The 18,705-nt window shown below is 37.2% G+C and overlaps 1 protein-coding gene across 15 annotated transcripts in view; it reads right to left on the reverse strand.

The window, feature by feature from the left end:
* TRERF1 (transcriptional regulating factor 1) overlaps positions 1-18,705 on the reverse strand; it is a 292,412-nt gene that overhangs the window by 98,812 nt on the left and 174,895 nt on the right. The gene's annotated exons all lie outside the window — the stretch shown is intronic.

Here is an 18,705-nt window from a genome sequence, read left to right on the forward strand (position 1 = left end):
TCCTAGGCATGTCACTTCATTCTGTTTGCCTCAGTTTCTTCATCTATAAAATGAGTTGGAGAAGAAAATGCCAAACCATTCCAGTTTCTTTGCCAAGAAAGCTCCAAATGAGATCACAAAGAATCAGACATAACTGAACAAATTTTTGGACAATGCCCCTCATTTTATACCAAAGAAGAGACTACTGATACTCCAACCACTATAAAAATAGGCCCCAGTTATAAGCACATTCATATGTGACCACAGTTTGAGACATTCTTCCAAACCAGCTCCCCACAGGGGGATTATCTGAATGGCACAAATGAGAGACTCCGTAATTGTCTTCACTCTTCTCCACCCCCTGACTATGGTTCCCATGTGTGGAGACAGATTTCAAATCATTTTTTAACTCCACACTGACTCTTCCCTTTTTTACCCCCTCAGCACATGGGGGTGCTTCCCCATAGTCTGACTGCTAAAACAGAGAAATGAAAATTAATTTTTAAGAGGAACAAGCAAAAAACCCAAAAGAATCTGCTGGGAGAAAAGAAACTGTCTAAACACAAGCCAAAGTCAAACAAGGGTGATGATTTGCAAACAAAAAACAAAAACAAACAAAATTTGCTTCTATTGTAGCAGGTACTGCTAATTCTCTTCAATTAGTCTATGCCTACATGAAAGAATAGAGGCAGTCCCAAAGCCTTTTCAGTATGCATTTATTAAATGCCTACTATCTGCCAGGCACTGTCTAGGGCACCAATAAACAAGAGATACAAAGTAAAAATAAAACAAGAGATACAAAGTAAAAATAAAACAATTCCCTGCCCTCAAGAAGCTAACATTTTCTTGGGGTGGGGGAGAACAACATATAAACAGATAAAGAATATAAATGCAAAACAAAATTCTAAGTAATTAAGGGAGAAGAATTCCAGGGGAATCAATCAGTCAAATAGAATGTTTTATTATTTTATTTTTTTGATTACATGGAAAGATTCAACATTCTTTTTTTGCTATGTTTTTGATTTCCACATTTTTCTACCACCTTCTCTTCCCTTCCCCCCTCCCCACGGCAGCATGCAATCTAATACAGGTTATACAGGTACACATGTTTAACATAATTCTATTTTAGTCATGTTGTGAAAGAAGAATTAGAACTAAAGGGGGAAAGACTATGAGAAAGAAAGAAAAAAGCATAAAAGAAGTTATAAAAAATGAACATAGTATGCTTTGCTCTGCATTTAGACTCCATGTTTTTTTCCTCTGGGTGTGGATGGCATCTTCCATCACAAGTCTTTTAGAATTGTCCTTCATCACTGAGAGAGGAGCTGCATCCATCATAGTTGTTAATCTGTACATGTTCTTCTGGTTCTGCCCATTGCACTCAGCATTAACTCAAGGCAGTCTTTCCAGGCTTTTCTGAAATCTGCCCATTTATTAAAGGAGCTGAGGAAGGAAATGACAACATACTCCAGGATCTTTACCCTCCCCCCCAAAAAAATCCACCAAGGGTCACAAATATGACTAATGACTAAACAACAATAACAAAATGTCTCAAGTACTATAGAGACAAAGGAAACAAACTATAGAAAGGGGAAAGGAGGAGAGGGTGGTAGAAAAATGTGGAACTCAAAAATTTTTAAAAAGATGAATGTTGAAAACTGTCCTTTGACAACTGTCCTTACATGTAATTGGGGAAAAAATTAAGAAAAAAAGAAGAGGCAAATTGAGCTAGACCCTGAATAACTGGTAATGGAGAGGAAGCTGAGAGAAAATGGGTGGAAAGTGGACTGCCATGTATAGGAATCTGCCCTCTGTTAATTAATCATCCCCAATTTAACCTTTTTGTACATTGCAGTTTGCATTTTATCTTCCCTAGGCTGCTACTCTGAGAGCAGAAACTATTTTTCTGTATTTTTTTGTATTTCCAGGGACACAGTCAGCTCTTAATAAATACTTGTTGGAACACAGAATTCATGAAAGAATAGATATGAAATATGTCTGGAAAGAGAGGCTGGATCCAGATTTGTGAGGATCTTTTTTAAAAATGTTGAACTAAAGGAATTTTTATTTTATAAGAAGTAAAAGGGAATTGTTGAGCTTAAAGGAGAAACACAGCAAATAGAGTCTTGAACCATTGGAGAGTCACATCGAATCATTGTCTGTCCCTAATTAATAAGGTGGGCTACACTAGGGACAGATTGACTCCAACAGCAAAGGGGAGAATGCAGCAAGTTGCCCACTCACCCCAGGTTGCAATGCTGCAAGAACAGTTGGAGAATACCAGAAAGAGCTAGAGTGAAGTTAAACCATTTCCACAATAAATAACGCATCAGTGGAGGAAATTTCCACACCAGAAATCCCCTATACCAAATAAAGTCATAGGTAGAAATCAAAACAAATGAACTTCAGCAGCTGTCCAAGTTAATACAGTAAGTAAGAGCAAACACACTTATAGAGCACTTCAGATTTACAGAGTGAGCTCCTTAAGGAGAGGGACTTTTTTTTGAGACAATCAAAGTTAAGTGACTTGCCCAGGGTCACACAACTACAGAGTAAGTTCCTGAGGCTAGATTTGAACTTAAGTTCTCCGGAGTCCAGGGCCACTTAACCATCTCCAAGAACTGTCTTTTTTACTTTTTCTTTTGTATTCCCAGGGCTTAATACAGAGTCTAATACATAGTAATTATTAAATAAATGCTTTCCAGATTGAGTAGACAAGTCAATGAGGTAACTATCTAAAGTATTATTATTCCCTTTTATAGATAAGGAAACCAAAGCCTAGGGTAATGAAATGGGGCTTTCCCACAGGATAAACACAGCTTAATAAGTCATGGCTTAAATCAACAATTCCTGATTCCAAATCTAGAGCTCAATCCATCATAGTCTACAACTGCATCATTAAGTGAATCTGGGGACATTCCACCCCCCAGGAGAATCAATGAGGGGCAAAGGTCTAAGAGCCTGGTCCCTGAATCAGGAGGTTTGAGAAGCTCGGACTTAAAGAAAAAGGCCATTTAAAGAGCCACCAAGATTACAGGAACATACAGAACTCACTACTTGGAACATACATACATATATGTGTGCATACGCACACACACAAACATGTAACAGAGAGTCAAGCTCAGGGGCAAATAAACACATTAATATTAATGTTATATTCTAAGTTTAGTGTTCATGCTGAGAGATGAGAGAAGGAGAGGTGATCCTATCTGAAGGAGGTCAGAACAGCAAAGGAAGTACATGGAAAAAATAAGAGAAAGAAAATATTTTAGAAATCCCATTTTAGAAGTCCCAAAAATAGAATGCATGAAGGTGAGGGGCAATGTGGGTTACTAGACTGGATGCTGAACTTGATGCAGGTAGAAATCCTGTCTCTTACCCCTGCTAGCTACACGATCATGGTTAAGGGTCTTTATTTCTCAGGCCTCAGGAAATTCTCTAAAACTTATCAAAGTTACTGACATTAGGAGAAATGTCACTAATTATTGACCAATGCGAAAGGTACTGAATGGGAATTATGAGTATTAAATGGTGAGGCAAAGAGTCCAAAACATAGGGCTAGGAGTAAGAATGCTATTCAATCAATCCTCAATTTTACCATCAGTAAGATCTGTAACAGATTTATCACCTCTTTCTGGGATTCCATCTGTAAAAAGTAGGGGGGGGGGGCTGGACCAGGTGATCGCTAAGGTTCCATTCTGTGATTCTGTAAGATCAAAGGAGTAGCAAGGTCAGGGCTGGTCAGCCAGAAAAAAATGAGAATGGAAGTTCAGAAACATCAGAGCTGACAGGTTATCTGTAGGGCACAGAGGCCAAAGATCAAATAACTCATGACAAGAACAACAATCATCATCAAGAAGCTGTTACTCTAAGTGATGAAAATGTTCATACCTTTTGACCCAAAGATCTTACTGTTAAGACATAAACCCCATGGAGGTCAAAGATAGAAAAGTACTGTCAACATCAAAATAATGATAACAGTATTTTACAGAGTAAAGGACTAGAAAGCAGTGAATGCCCATCTTTTGGAGAAAAGTTAAAAAAACATGGAATAAGGGGTGGCTAGGTGGCGTAGTAGATAAAGCACCGGCCTTGGAGTCAGGAGTACCTGGGTTCAAATCCAGTCTCAGACACTTAATAATTACCTAGCTGTGTGGCCTTGAGCAAGCCACTTAACCCCATTTGCCATGCAAAAAATCCTAAAAAAACAAAACAAAACAAAAACATGGAATGAAAATACAATAGACTTAGAACATTGTACAAATCAAAGTAAAATATAGATAAGCTCAGGAAGACGTCATAAGAGTAATATCAAGTAAAATAAGTCAAATCAAGAAACCAAGTTATATAAAAGCAACAACAAAATAAGAAAACAACCTTAACTGAATCCTATTTATAATGGCCCAGCTTGGCCTCAAAGAAAAGATAAAAGAAAGTACCTCCCTACTTCTTCCTTGCTAAGATGATATCCTATAGATATAGAACATGGCTTAAATGTCATTTATCTTTTCAATATTTTAGTAAGTTTTCTATTTTTTCTTTTTTATAAGGGATGCCTCTCTGAGAAGGAGAGAGGAGAAAAAATCACTGGGAAATGGTAGGTGAGATTAAAAATTAATTTTAATTTTTAAAAATAGTTCTCTGCAGAGGGAGACATTCACATTAGCTTATGAAGGTGATGAAGAAAAAAGCTATCAATACAATTTTCTTCTAAAAGAAATTTTTTATACTAAAATTTTTTCTCTCTCTAGATATACACACTTGTATATATAATGTGTAATGCTAATTTTATTTTTATTTTCAGTCCTACATTCTCTCCTTTCCTTCACCCTTTCCCTCACCTATTGAGAAAGTAAGAAATATGATACTCATTACATGTACAATCATGCAAAAAATATTCCACATTACTCATGTTCTGGGGGGAAAGCAAGAAAAATAAAGAGGAAGGGGAAACAATGCATCAATCATTTCTCTTTCTGGATGTGGATAGTATTTTATATTACAAATTCTTTGGAGTTGGGGTGAATCATCATATTGATCAGAATTGTTCAGTCATGTCCAATTCTTCAAAACTCTGTTGATCACCACACCAACATTATCCATGGGGTATTCTTGGCAAGGATGCTGAATTTCCATTTTTCAATGTATTAACAGAAAGTTTGCAAGTGACTTGCCCAGAGTCACATCGCTAGTGTCTGAGGTTGGATTTTAACTCGGGTCCTCTTAAAACTGAGTCATCCGGGCCCAGTTGCTTTGATCAGAATTATAAAGTCTTAAAAACACTTAATTATTATACATGGGTCAAACGTAGATAGTGTACATGTCGTAAAAGGACAAGGGGGGAGTGGGGAAAAAAGATAAAATTCTTCTCTGGGTGTTTACAATCTACAGGAAACTATGAAACATGTCTGTAGGCCACATGAGCAGTAGGGGAAAAAAAATCAGACCAAGATATAGACAGGAATATGTCAAAGCTAGGGATGGAAGTATAGTTAATATGTATAACAAAGAAGAATAACTGCTAAGTATATAACTTACACTTCTGTTTACACATCTATTCCCAGGGCAAAATGCTTAAGAGAGAGCATCTGCTTTAATTACAGACCTGTCATCAATGAAATTATATCTGTATTATGTCATTTCATATGGGAAAACTGGGCTCAGCTACTATTTTATGAGTTAAAAGCTCTAATTAAAGCAAGAGGCCTTGGTTAACTAGCCAATCTGTTATATAGAAATATAACAGAATCATAAATCATCACATAATAGCAATTGCCCTGTGTGGTAGCAGTTAACTCCTACCCTCAATAAATAGCCCTTTTTTTCCTTTTAAATTTGGAATTTCCTATTTGGCTTAATTCCTAAAGTTCTAGTTGGAGTTCTACAGTCATCCCTGTTAAGGTTTCGGGGGGGGCAAGGGATGAAGGGTGTGTGTGTGTGTACATGTATGTGCGTGTATGTGTATATAAATATATATATGCCCTCAGAGCACAACCTCAGGTGTTTTCTCTCACTACTCTCTCTCTTAGTTTCTCACTGTTTCTGTCTCTCTGCCTCTGTCTCTCTCTCTATCTCTATCTCTCTGACTCTGTGTCTCTGCATCTCTGTCTCTGTCTCTCTCTGGCTCTGTGTCCCTGCCTTTCTCAATGTCTCTGTCTCTGTCTGTCTCTCCGTCTGTCTCTCCGTCTCCATCTCTGTCTCTGTCTCTCTGTCTGTGTCTGTGTCTGTGTGTGTGTGTTTGTGTGTGTGTGTGTGTTTTGGAAACAAGGGTTCTTCTACCTCCAAGGAAGTTCCCCATTTTTTCTGACTCATCACTTTCTGACAGCATATTTACACTTTGCATCTGCTCCAGAAGCTTGTGTGTTGCTTTGCATATAGTACACTTTTAACAAAGGTTAGATGAATGAATGTATCTCAGTATGTATAAATGAATGAAAGAATTCAGTTTAGGAAGTCTGGATGGTAAATAAACCTATTTCTCCTCCTGAGGAAGACAAAAAGATTGAGAACCTGGACAAAATGCAGTGTTTGGGTGATGACATTCCATGAGGTGATGGACACAGTTCTACATGAGAGGAATTTGCTTCTATTGCCATTCCAAAGACCCAACAAGCAAAGAGGACAACATTCTTCACAGCATAACCTAGGGTCATATGCTGCTAGCAGCAATGCCAAAACCAGACTAATTTGTACCTCCTTCCCACTCCAATAATAACCCCAGGGTTAAACTGAAAGGTTTCCCTAACCCTGCTTCTTCCTCCTAAATCAACTCATCTTTCCTCCCCAGGACCATTCACAGTTCCCCTTCAGGGATTCCATTAGCTCAATGATAATTACTAATATCCTGGTTTTCCATTATAGCTCAATATAATATTAATATTAGTAATAGAAGCAGCAAAATAATGAGATAATAATGACTCATTTACAAAGCATTCCTCTCACAACAGTCCTGTAGGGTAGGTGGTACAATAGCTAACATTTATCTGCTGTACTATAAATCAACAAGCATTTATTTTTTGGACTGGACTTATGATTTCACTGATATATGGAATTTCCAGTGAGAAAATAATTTCCACCAGTGTCAAAGGATGTCTGCCCTTCAAATTTAGGATCTTTCTGAGCAACTTGGTGAAACTCATGCAAACAGCGACAGTTGGAATTTTTAGAATGGGCATTTTTCTATCTTGCCTTTCCCAATAAGTCTTTAATATGTGTAAAATATTGTTCTAATTACAAAGAGAGAAGTGAAAATATTCCCTACCCGTAAGGAGTTTACATTCTACTGAATAAATTTTCTAGATTTTTCTAACATGTTGGTCAAGTTCTCTGGGTCTCAATCTCCTTATCTGTAAAATGAGGGGACTGAATTAGATTTCCTCTGGTCCCTTCAACCTCTCAATTTATGGTCCTATAATCCCTAAGATTCAGAGAGCACACTGCACTTCCATTATTTGATTTAATCTTTAGCTCATTCTTCCCAGCTCAAAGCTCCTCTCTATTGTTGATCACCTTGGAAGGAAAAGAAAAAACTCAATGAGCATATTTTCTATAATTCATCTGTTCCTAAAATTTTGAATAGCTACTATGACCAGCCTAGGTGCTATCTTTTGTGGTCCTGGAGGTTTGCTTTGGATTTGTTTTTTTTTTGGGGGGGGGAATTATTTTTGCAAGGCAATAGGGTTAAATGACTTACCCAAGGTCACACAGCTGGGCAATTATTAAGTGTCTGAGACCAGATTTAAACTCAGGTCCTCCTGACTCTGGGCCGGTGCTCTATCTACTATGCCACCTAGCTGCCCCAGTTCTGGAGTTTTAAAGCCATGAAATCACTAGTTACCTATGGTTCTTGAGTGCCCAGCAGGTTCCTAAAACATAGACAAAAAGGGTATCAAGTGTGCAAGTGTATGCTGGCCTACCATCAAAATTCCCAGGTTGGGGAGAAAGGAAGGGAAGAGAAGGAGGGGTGTGGACCTAGGGTGGTGGAGAGAAGTCAGGAACTTTCCTAAGGTCTCCCATACTTCGGTCAGAAATAACATTAATCAAGCCTCTAAATGGATTCTGGAATGCCAGAACTCACAAAAGGACAGAGTGGAGAATTTTCGAGTTTAAGATATTTGGGAAGGATTTCAGAAAAAGTCTGTTTTATTAGGATGGAGGGGGAGTGTGGCCCAGGTAGGGAGATGAAATGGTGCAGGTGAGGTGCAGAGGAGGCCAGCTAAGGCTCCAGCCTCAGCAAAAGTCTGCAGCCAAGGCCCCTGAGTCAGCAGGCCAGCTGAGAGGACTCCAACACAGCTGGCCCAGACCCCCTGCACAGCTGGCACAGCTGGGCTGGACAGCCCCAGCCCAGGGAGCAAGCTGCTAGCATTCCCAATGTGGATGGTCTGCAACTGGGTCTCTCCCCAAAATACAAGAAGCTTGGGATAGCAACCCTGTGATCCAGGAGGAGAGATCAAGAAAAGTCAGAGAAAAACCCTGGCGACAAAGAGACACTCTGGAGATAAGTGAAACACCATTTCAGAAGTGGATGGCCTAAAAAGTACTAATAAAAGTGAGGCCCCAGAAAAGAAAATGAACTGAGTCTCCAGTCCAAAAAAGACTTCCTGGAAGAACTCAAAAATGTTTTCTAAAATGAAATAGAGAAAATTGGAGAAGAAATCCAAGAGAAATTCAACATCTTGCAAAAAGAAGCACAAAATTAACTGGAGAAAACTCCTTCAAAAATACAGTTGGGCAAATGGGAAAAAAGGCAACTCTTTAAAAAACAGAACTGGGGAGGGCGGCTAAGGTGGCACAGTGGATAGAGCACCAGCCCTGGAGTCAGTAGTACCTGAGTTCAAATCTGGCCTCAGACACATAATAATTACCTGTGTGACCTTGGGCAAGCCACTTAACCCCATTGCCTTGCAAAAAAGCCTGAAAAAAAGAAAAAAAATAGAACTGGGGGAAATAGAAAAAGAAAACAACTCTTTTAAAAATAGAATTAGTTCAATGGAAAAGGAGACGGAAAAGCTAAAAGAAAATAATTTCTTGAAAAATAGAATCAGGTAAGTGGAAGCAAATGACTCTTTGAGACATCAAAAATCAGTCAAGCAAAAAAATTAAAAAAAATTAGAAAATGTAAAATACCTTATTGGAGGGACAGTTGGGTGGCACACTAGATAGATCACCCATCCTAGAATCAGGAAGACCTGAATTTAAATCCAGCCTCAGACATTTAATAATTATCTAGCTGTGTGACCTTGGGCAAGTCACTTATCCTTGCAAAAAACAACAAAAAAATCTCATTGGAAAAACAACTGACCTGGAAAATAGATCCAAGAGCGATAATATAATATTTACTGGACTACTTGAAAGCCATGATTTTTAAAAGTGCCTGGACAACATATTTCAAGAAATGAACAAGGAAAATTGTCCTAATATCCTGGAACCAGAAGGTAAAATAGTCATTGAAAGGATCCATTTATCACCTTCTGAAAGACATCTCAAAATAAAACCACCAAGAAATATTGTTGCCAAATTCCATAATTATCAATAAAAGGAGGAATTACTACAGGCAGTCATAAAGAAATAATTCAAATACTAAGATTATAAAGGACTTGGCAGCAACAACATTAAAGGATCAAAGGGCTGGAGCTTGGATTACAACCAAGAATCAACAACCCAGCAAAATTTAGTATTCTCTTTTAGGAGAAAAGATAGATATTTAATGAAATAAGTGACTTCCTGATGAAAAAACCAGAGCTTAACAGAAAATTTGATCTTCAAGAGACTTAAGAGATACATAAAAAGGTAAACAGGGGAAAAGAAAAAGAATATTTTCAATGAGATTAAATTGGTTACATGAGGGGATGGTACAAGTTTTGAGAATTGTATCTCTAATAGAAGGAATACTTAGATAGAAGGTATAAGCATAAATTGATTTTTATGGGATGACATTAAAAAAATTAAGACATTTCAAAAAGGGATTGTACTAGGACAAGAGGAAGGGGGAGTCAGAATGGGATAAAATGTATGAAGAGAGGCAAAGTTGCAATAGAGGGAAAGAATGGAGGGGGTAAGAACCGCTTGAATCTTATTTTCATTGGAATCGACTCAAAGGAAGAATAATATATACATTCAGTTGGGTTTAGAAATTTATCTTACCCTAAAGGGAATTATAAGAGAAAAGGGAGGGCAGGAGGAGAAAAAGAGGGGCTGATAGAAGGGAGGGTAAATTAAGATAGTGATGGTCAGAAGCAAAACACTAATACAGAGTTAGTAAGCATAAGTATGAATGTGAATGAAATGAACAGGGCAAATAGGGGTGGCTAGGTGATGCAGTTGATAGAGCACCGGCCCTGGAGTCAGGAGTACCTGAGTTTAAATCCAGTCTCAGACACTTAATCACCTAGCTGTGTGGCCTTGGGCAAGCCACTTAACCCCATTGCCTTGCGAAAACCTTAAAAAAAAAAAAGAATAAGAAGAAACAGGACAAATACCAGTATAGATTAAAAATCAGAATCCTCCAATATATTATTTACAAGAAACACATTTGAAATAGAGAGATACACACAGAGTAAAAGTAAAAGGCTGGAGAAGAATAGATTATTCTTCAGTAGAAATGAAGATAGCAGGGTAGGAATCCTGATCTCAGACAAAGCAAAAGCAAAAGCAAAGACAGAGCTCATTAAAAGGGATAAGGAAGGAAACTTCATCTTGCTAGTACCATAGACCATGAATATATATCATTTATATATTCAGTATAGAATCCAAATTCTTAGAGGAGAAGCTAAATACGTTTCAGAAAAATATAAAACAGCAAAACTATACTAGTGGGGGAGCTCAATCTCTCTCTCTCTCTCTCTCTCTCTCTCTCTCTCTCTCTCTCTCTCTCTCTCTCTCTCAATAAATCTAACCAGAAAATAAACAAGAAATAAGTTAAGGGGTAAATAGAATTTTAGAAAAGATAAATGTAATAGACCTCTGGAGGAAAAAAATGAATGGGAATATAAAGGAATATATCTTTTTCTCACCTGTACATGGCACCTACACAAAAACTGACCATATATATTAAGGCATAAAAACCTTATAATTAAATGAAGAAAGGCAGAAATATTGAATGCATCCTTTTTAGATCATGTTACAATAAAAATCACATATAATAAAGGACCATGCAAAGATAGACTAAAAATTAATTAGAAACTAAATAGCCTAATTTTTAAGGAATGAGTAGCTGAAACAAAAAAAATCATAGAAATAATCAATATTTTTATCCAAGACAATGTCAGTAAAGAGGCAATATGGCAAATCATGTGGAATACCATCAAAATAGTTATTAGGGGGAAATTTTATAACCCTAAATGCTTACATGGATAAAAGAGAGAAAGAGGAGATCAATGAATTGGACATGCAACTAAAATAGCTACAAAAAAAGATCAAATTAAAAATCACCAATTGGGATATCAAATTAGAAATCCAGAGAAAACAAAGAATAGATTAATAAAATTAAAAATAAGAAAACTATTGAACAAATAAATAAAACTGAGAGTTGGGTTTTGAAAAAAATGAATAAAATTGATAAACATTTGGTAAATTTAACTTTTTAAAAAAGGAAGAAAACCAAATTACAGTATCAAAAAAGAAAATTCACCACCAATGAGGGAATTAAGGTAATAATTCAGAGCTATTTTGCCCAACTGTATTCCAATAAATCTGATAATTTAAGTGAAATGAATGAAAATTTTCAAAAATATAAATTGTCAAATTAACAAAAAAGGAAATAAAATACTTAAATAATCCCATTTCAAAAAAAGAAATTGACCAAACCATTAATGATCTTCCTAAGAAAAGTCTCCAGGACCAGATGGATTCACCAGATGGATAGATGAATTCTATCAGATATTTAAAGAACAATTAATTCCAATTCTATATAAACTATTTGAAAAAATAGGCAAAGAAAGAATTCTGCAAAATTCCTTTTATGACATCAATATGATGCTGATAGCTAAAGTAAGGAGTCAAAACAGAAAGAAAATTATAGACCAATTTCCCCTAATTGAATATTGATACAAAAATTTTAAATAAAACATTGGCAAAGAGATTATAGCAAGTTATCATTAGGATAATACATTATGATTGACCATATAAATAATAAAAGTAATAGAAATCATATGATTATCTAAATAGATACTGAAAAAGTTTCTGAGAAAATACGGCACTCATTACTATTAAAAACACTAGAAAATATAGGAATAAATGAAGTTTTCCTTAAAATGATAAGTATCTGGGGGCAGCTAAGTAGTACAGTGGATAGAGACTCTGGCCCTGGAGTCAGGGGGACCTGAGTTCAAATCCAACCTCAAATTACCTAGCTGTGTGACCTTGGGCAAGTCACTTAACTCTATTGCCTTAAATAAAGCTTTTAAAAAATGATAAGTATCTAAAATCATCAATAAGCATTATATGTAACAGAGTTAAGTTAGAAGCATTCCCAATAAGATCAGGGATGAAATAAGGATGCCTATTATCATCACTAGAATTCAGTACTATATTAGAAATGTTAGCTTTAGCATCAAGACAAGAAAAATAAATTAAAAGCCTAAGAATAAGTGATGAGAAAACAAAACTCACTCTTATGATACTATACTTAAGAGTATCCTAGAAAATCAACTAAAAAACTACTTGAAACGATTAACTTCAGCAAGTTGTAGGATATAAAATAAATCCACATAAATCATCAGCATTTATATATATTAACAACAAAGCACAACAGCAAGAGAAAGAGAAATTACATTTAAAACAATTGCAGAATAAAAAAAAATAAATGTAGACAATATAAAATACTTGAGAGCCCACCAAACAAGACAAACACAGAAACTATATAAACACAATTACAAATAACTTTTCAAATAATATCAGATCTATATAATTGTAAAACTATCAATTTCTCATGGGTAGGCAGAGCTAATATAATAAAAATGACAATTCTATCTAAATGAAATTATCTCTTTAGGACCATACTAATCAAAATAACAAAAATTATTTCATAGGGCTAGGAAAAATAGTAACAAAATTCATATGGAGGAACTAAAAAGGTCAAGAATAGCAAGGGAATTATTGAAAAAAATGCAAAAGAAGGTAGAGTAGCCATATCAGATATAAAATTATATTATAAAGCAGTAGACATCAAAACTGTATGATAATGGCTAAGAAATGGAGTAGTTGATCAGTGGGATAGATTAGGTACATAAGAAACAGTAGTAAATGACTATGTTAATTTACTATTTGATAAATTCAAAAACTCCAGTTTCTAAGCTAAGAACTCACTATTTGCCAAAAATTGCTGGGAAACTGGAAAACTGTTGGGTAGAAATTAGGCATAGATTCATATACCTCATACCCTATACCAAGATAAGGTCAAAATAGAGGCAGGATTTAGACATAAAGGGAGATAACAAAGAATAGTGTATCTATCAGATCTAAGGATAAGGAAGTAGTTTATGAACAAACAAGAGACAGAGAACTTTCTAAAATTCAAAATGGATAATTTTTATTACATTAAAATAAAAAGAACTGGCACAAATAAACCAACACAACCAAAATTAAAAAGAATGCAGAAAGTTGGGAAACAAATTTTACAGCTAGCATTTCTGATAAAGAAATCCATATATCTAAAATATATAGCGAATTGAGTCAAATTTATAAGAATACAAGTCATTCCCCAACTGATAACTGATCAAAAGATATGAATCTACAGTTTTTAGATGAAGAAATTAAAGCTATCTATAGTCATATGAAAAAATGCTCTAAATCTTTATTGATTAGAGAAATGTGAGATATCACTCATCTCACACTTATCAGATAGGTCAATATGACAAAAAATGAAAATGATAAATGTTGGAGGGGATGTGGGAAAACTGGAACACTATGCAATATTGGTAGAGTTGTCAACTGATTCTGGAGAGAAATTTAGAACTCTACCTAAAGGGCATAGCCTTTGATCCAGCAATACCAATACTAGATCTGTATTCCAAAAAGATCACAAAAAGGGGAGAAAAGTCCCACATGTACAAAAATATTTTTAGCAGCTCTTTTTGTAGTGTCAAAAAAAATTGGAAAATGAGGGGATGCCCATCACTTGAGGAATGAATGAACAAGCCATAGTTTGGTATATGAATGTGATGGAGTACTATTTGTTCTGTAATAAATCATAAGCAGAACCAGGAAAACATTGTATGATGATCAACTATGATAGATTTAGCTCTCATCAGCAATACAATGATCAAAGACAATATAAAAGGACTAGTAATGAAAATATCATCCATATCCAGAGAAAGAACTATGGAGTTTGAATACAGACAAAGCATTCTGTTTTCAATTTTTTCAATTTATGTTTTATGTTTTTCTCCCCCCACAATGATCTTTTATCCCTTTTGTTTTGATTTGTCTTTGACAATATAGCTAATACGGAAATATATTTTAACATTGTTACACATATATATAACCTATAGCACATTACTCTCTGTCAAGGAGAGGGGGTAAAAAAGGGAGGGAGGAAGAAAATTGTGGATTTAAAAATCTTACCAAAAAAGTAAAGATTGGAGCAGTTAGGTGACGTAGTGGATTGAGTACCAGCCCTGGAGTCAGGAGGATCTGAGTTCAAACTTGACTTCAGACACTTAATACTTACTTAGCTGTGTAAACTTAAACAAGTCATTTAACCCCACTGCCTCGTCAAAAAAAAAAGGTTGAAAATTGTTTTTGCATATAATTGGAATAAAAAAATTATTTTTAAAAAGGAAAAGAGAGGCAGAGCCAAGATGGCAACAAGAAGGCATTGAGTCTTAGGAGCTCTCTGATAAAATTCATCAGCTAAGGACTCTAACTAAACTTTCGAGAGACAGAACCCACAAAGAGACCCAGTGAGGCAGTTCTCCTACTCAAGGCAACCTGGAAAAGAGCAGAAAGGCTCTGCTCCCGGGATCGGAGAGGCAGCCCGCCAGAGGGGTGGCCCACCAGAGCCAAAGAACCTCAGCCTCCCAGAGGCAGTCCCAGGGAACTAGGAGTCTCAGCTCACAACAGCGGGGGAGTCTCCTGAGCTGCACCCTGAGGAGCACCAGGCACAAAGTGGGGGAACGGGGGGGGGGGGGGGGGGGGGGACCTCTGCCAGAGCTAGCACTTGGAGCCCAGCCCTCAGGGCACACAGCAAGCAGCTTGGTCTTTCCCCAGCCCTGATCCAGGAAACAGAAGCAGGCAGAGCCTGTTAAGCAGGAGCCCCCAGGGCATGAGCCCATTGAGCTGAGGGAGGGGAGTGAAGAGAGACTGCCTAGCTCTGTCCTCTGCCCCTTAAACAGGACTCTGGGGTTCTGACCACATTCAGATCCTGATCGCAGTCTAGGCCCCGCCACAGAACAGCAGCCCCACCCCCCCACCTCAGCCCCATGGCAGAGGGGGGAGCTTACGGTCATTCACAGACCAGGAGGGAGGACAGAGCCTAATACACTGAGACCCTTGTGGGAGTGTCCCAAAAGCTCAGGAAGCACTCCAAAACCAGGCCCAGGCTGGGAAAATGAGCAAGCAGAGAAACAAAAGGAAGACTATTGAGAAATATTTTGCAAATGAGCCCAAGAAGGACCAAAATACTCAGTCTGAAGATGAGGAAGCACAAGCTCCTGCATCTAAAGACTCCAAGAAAAACAGAAATTGGGCTCAGGCTATGACAGAGCTCAAAAAAGACTTTGAAAATCAAATGAGGGAGTTGGAAGAAAAACTGGGAAAAGAAAGGAGAGAGATGCAGGAAAAATATGAAAATGAAGTCAGCAACTTAGTCAAGGAAATCCAAAAAAATGCTGGAGAAAACAGCATGCTAAAAACCAGCTTAGGTCAAATGGATAAAACAGTTCAAAAAGTTATTGAGGAGAAGAATGCTTTAAAAAGCAAAATTGGCCAGATGGAAAAAAGAGATAAGAAAACTCTCTGAGGAGAACAAATCCTTCAGACAAAGAACAGACTTCAGGGAGATTGATGAATTTACCAGAAATCAGTAATCAATACTTCAAAAGGAAAAAAATGAAAAATTAGAAGAAAATGTGAAATATCTCATTGAAAAAACAACTGATATGGAAAACAGACTTAGGAAAGATAATTTAAAAATTATTGGAATTCCTGAAAGTCATGATCAGGAAAAGAGCCTTGACATCATTTTCAAAGAATTACTACAGGAAAATTGCCCTGATATTCTAGAAGCAGAGGGCAAAATAGAAATGGAGAGAATCCACCGATCCCCCCAAGAAAGAGATCCCAAAGAACCAACACCTAGGAATATTATAGCCAAGTTGAGAACTCCCAAGTCAAAGAGAAAATATTACAAGCAGCCAGAAGGACACAGTACAAATATCCTGGAGCTGCAGTCAGGATCACACAGGACTTAGCAGCAGCTACATTGGAAGCTCATAGGGCTTGGAATACAATATACTGGAAGGCAAAAGAGCTTAGAATGCAGCCAAGAATGAACTACCCAGCAAGGCTGAATGTCCTCTTCTAGGAAAAAAGATGGACTTTCAATGAACCAGGGGAATTTCAAATGTTCCTTTTGGAATGGCCAGAGCTGAACAGAAGGTTTGATCTTCAGATACAGGACTCAGGTGAAGCATGGAGATTGGAGGAGAGGGGGGAAATATGAGGGACTTAATGAGGATGAACTGCATGTATTCCTGCATAGAAAAATGACACTAATAATACTCATATGAACCTTCTCAGTTAACAGAGCAGGTAGAAGGAGCTTTTATAGTTGAAGCACAGGAGAAAGCTGAATTCGAAGATAAAATATGGTGCAAAAATGGAGTCAATAGAAAAAAAGGGAAATGGAATGGGAGAAAAAAAAAAGGAGAGGGGGAATAGTCCAAGATATTTCACATAAGATTTTTTTTATTACAATGAGCTATTGCAATGATATGGAAGTGGGGAGTCAAGGGGGAATGAGGGAACCTTTGCTCTCATCAGAGATGGCTAGGAGAGGAAACAGCAAATATACTCAATGGGGTATAGACATCTGGAGTAAGAAGGAGGGGGGAGCAGGGGGAAGGGGTGGGGATGTGAATAAAGGAGGAGAGGATGGACCATGGGGGGAGAGTGGCCAGATATAAAGACATTTTCTTTCTTACTTCTTGCAAGGGGCTGGGATTGGAAGGCCTTCCCAGGACCACAGGGTCAGGTGGATTCTGGGCCTAAGGGGTGGTATGGGGGCTCAGGGCTTCTTGCCTCAGGACCAGGGATGTGTCAGCTGCGCCACTCAGCTACCCTACAGCAGAGTCAGAGTGAAAGGAGAGAGAAAATAGAGTATATGGTAGTGGAGAAATAAGAAAGGAGGGAGTTGCGATCAGCAATGGCAACAGTGGAAAAATATGGAAATAACTTTTGTGATGGACTTATCATAAAGAATGAGATCCACCCATGACAGAGTTGTTGGTGTTGGAACAACGACTCAAGCACATTTTTTGTTATTATTATTATTTGGGGGAGGGTGCAGGGCAAGTGGGGCTGGATGGCCTGCCTGGGGCCACATAGCAGGGTGATCTTTGGGTGTCTGGGGCCGGATTTGGACTCAGGTGCTCCTGGCTCAAGGGCCAATGCTCTGTCTGCCACCCAGCCACCCCTACTATTATTAGCATTTCATTTTATTTGGGGTCTTTTTTTTTCTTCTTTTTGGTTTATGCAGGGCAGTGGGGATTAGATGGCTTGCATGTCACACAGCTGGATGACTGTTGGGTTTACGAGGGTGGATATGGACTCGGGTGCTCGTGGCTCCAGGGCTGGTGCTTCATCCATTGCGCCACCTGGCCATACCTACAATTATTACTATTATTTTTTTTATTTTAATTTTTTTCTCTCCCCTTTACTTTTTTCGCCCAAGCAAGTCTATCTATATTCATGGGGGAGGAGGGGTATTTTGTTTACTTGTAAACAAGAATATTTTATTAATGTAAAAAATATTTGTACAAAATGAGAATAAAAAATAAATTAAAAAAAAGGAAAAGAAAAGAAAATCGCAAGCCACATTATAGCCTACAAAATTTCCAAATGCAGCCTGAACCAAATAAAAATGCAATTTGGAAATAAAAATACTATGGAACACATACAAAAATGTGAAAATTCTCTTTGTATATAGTTGGAAAAATAATTTTTAAAAGTAAAAATTATATATATAATTTTTTACTTGTATGTACTATGTACATATGTATGTTTGTATAAAGAAACAACTCCCAAGTGGCTGGAATCAAACTAAAATAAAACTGGGAAATTTAACAATATAAATTTTTTAAAAAAGGTTTTCTAAAGTCAATATGGGTCCCAAAGTAAACTGTTTCTATTAAAGTTTGATGCCACTGAATATAACCCAGTCTGCCTGTTTTGAAAAGATTTATTATAAAAGTTCAATTCTCTGACTTTTGTACATAGTCTCCATAATACATTTTTTTTTTAGGATTTTGCAAGGCAAACGGGGTTAAGTGGCTTGCCCAAGGCCATACAGCTAGGCAATTACTAAGTGTATGAGACCGCATTTGAACCCAGGTACTCCTGACTCCAGGGCAGGTACTTTATCCACTATGCCACCTAGCCACCCCTCCATAATACGTTTTTATAAAATCTACCCCTCCTGTAAATCTCTCCTATTCCCCAACATAGTTCTTTTAATCCACTTATCCCTAACATCATTCTAAATTTTATTTTCCACTCAAACTCTCTCCT

This window comes from Macrotis lagotis, chromosome 5 (assembly GCF_037893015.1).
Source record: "Macrotis lagotis isolate mMagLag1 chromosome 5, bilby.v1.9.chrom.fasta, whole genome shotgun sequence".
NCBI lineage: Eukaryota > Metazoa > Chordata > Mammalia > Peramelemorphia > Peramelidae > Macrotis > Macrotis lagotis.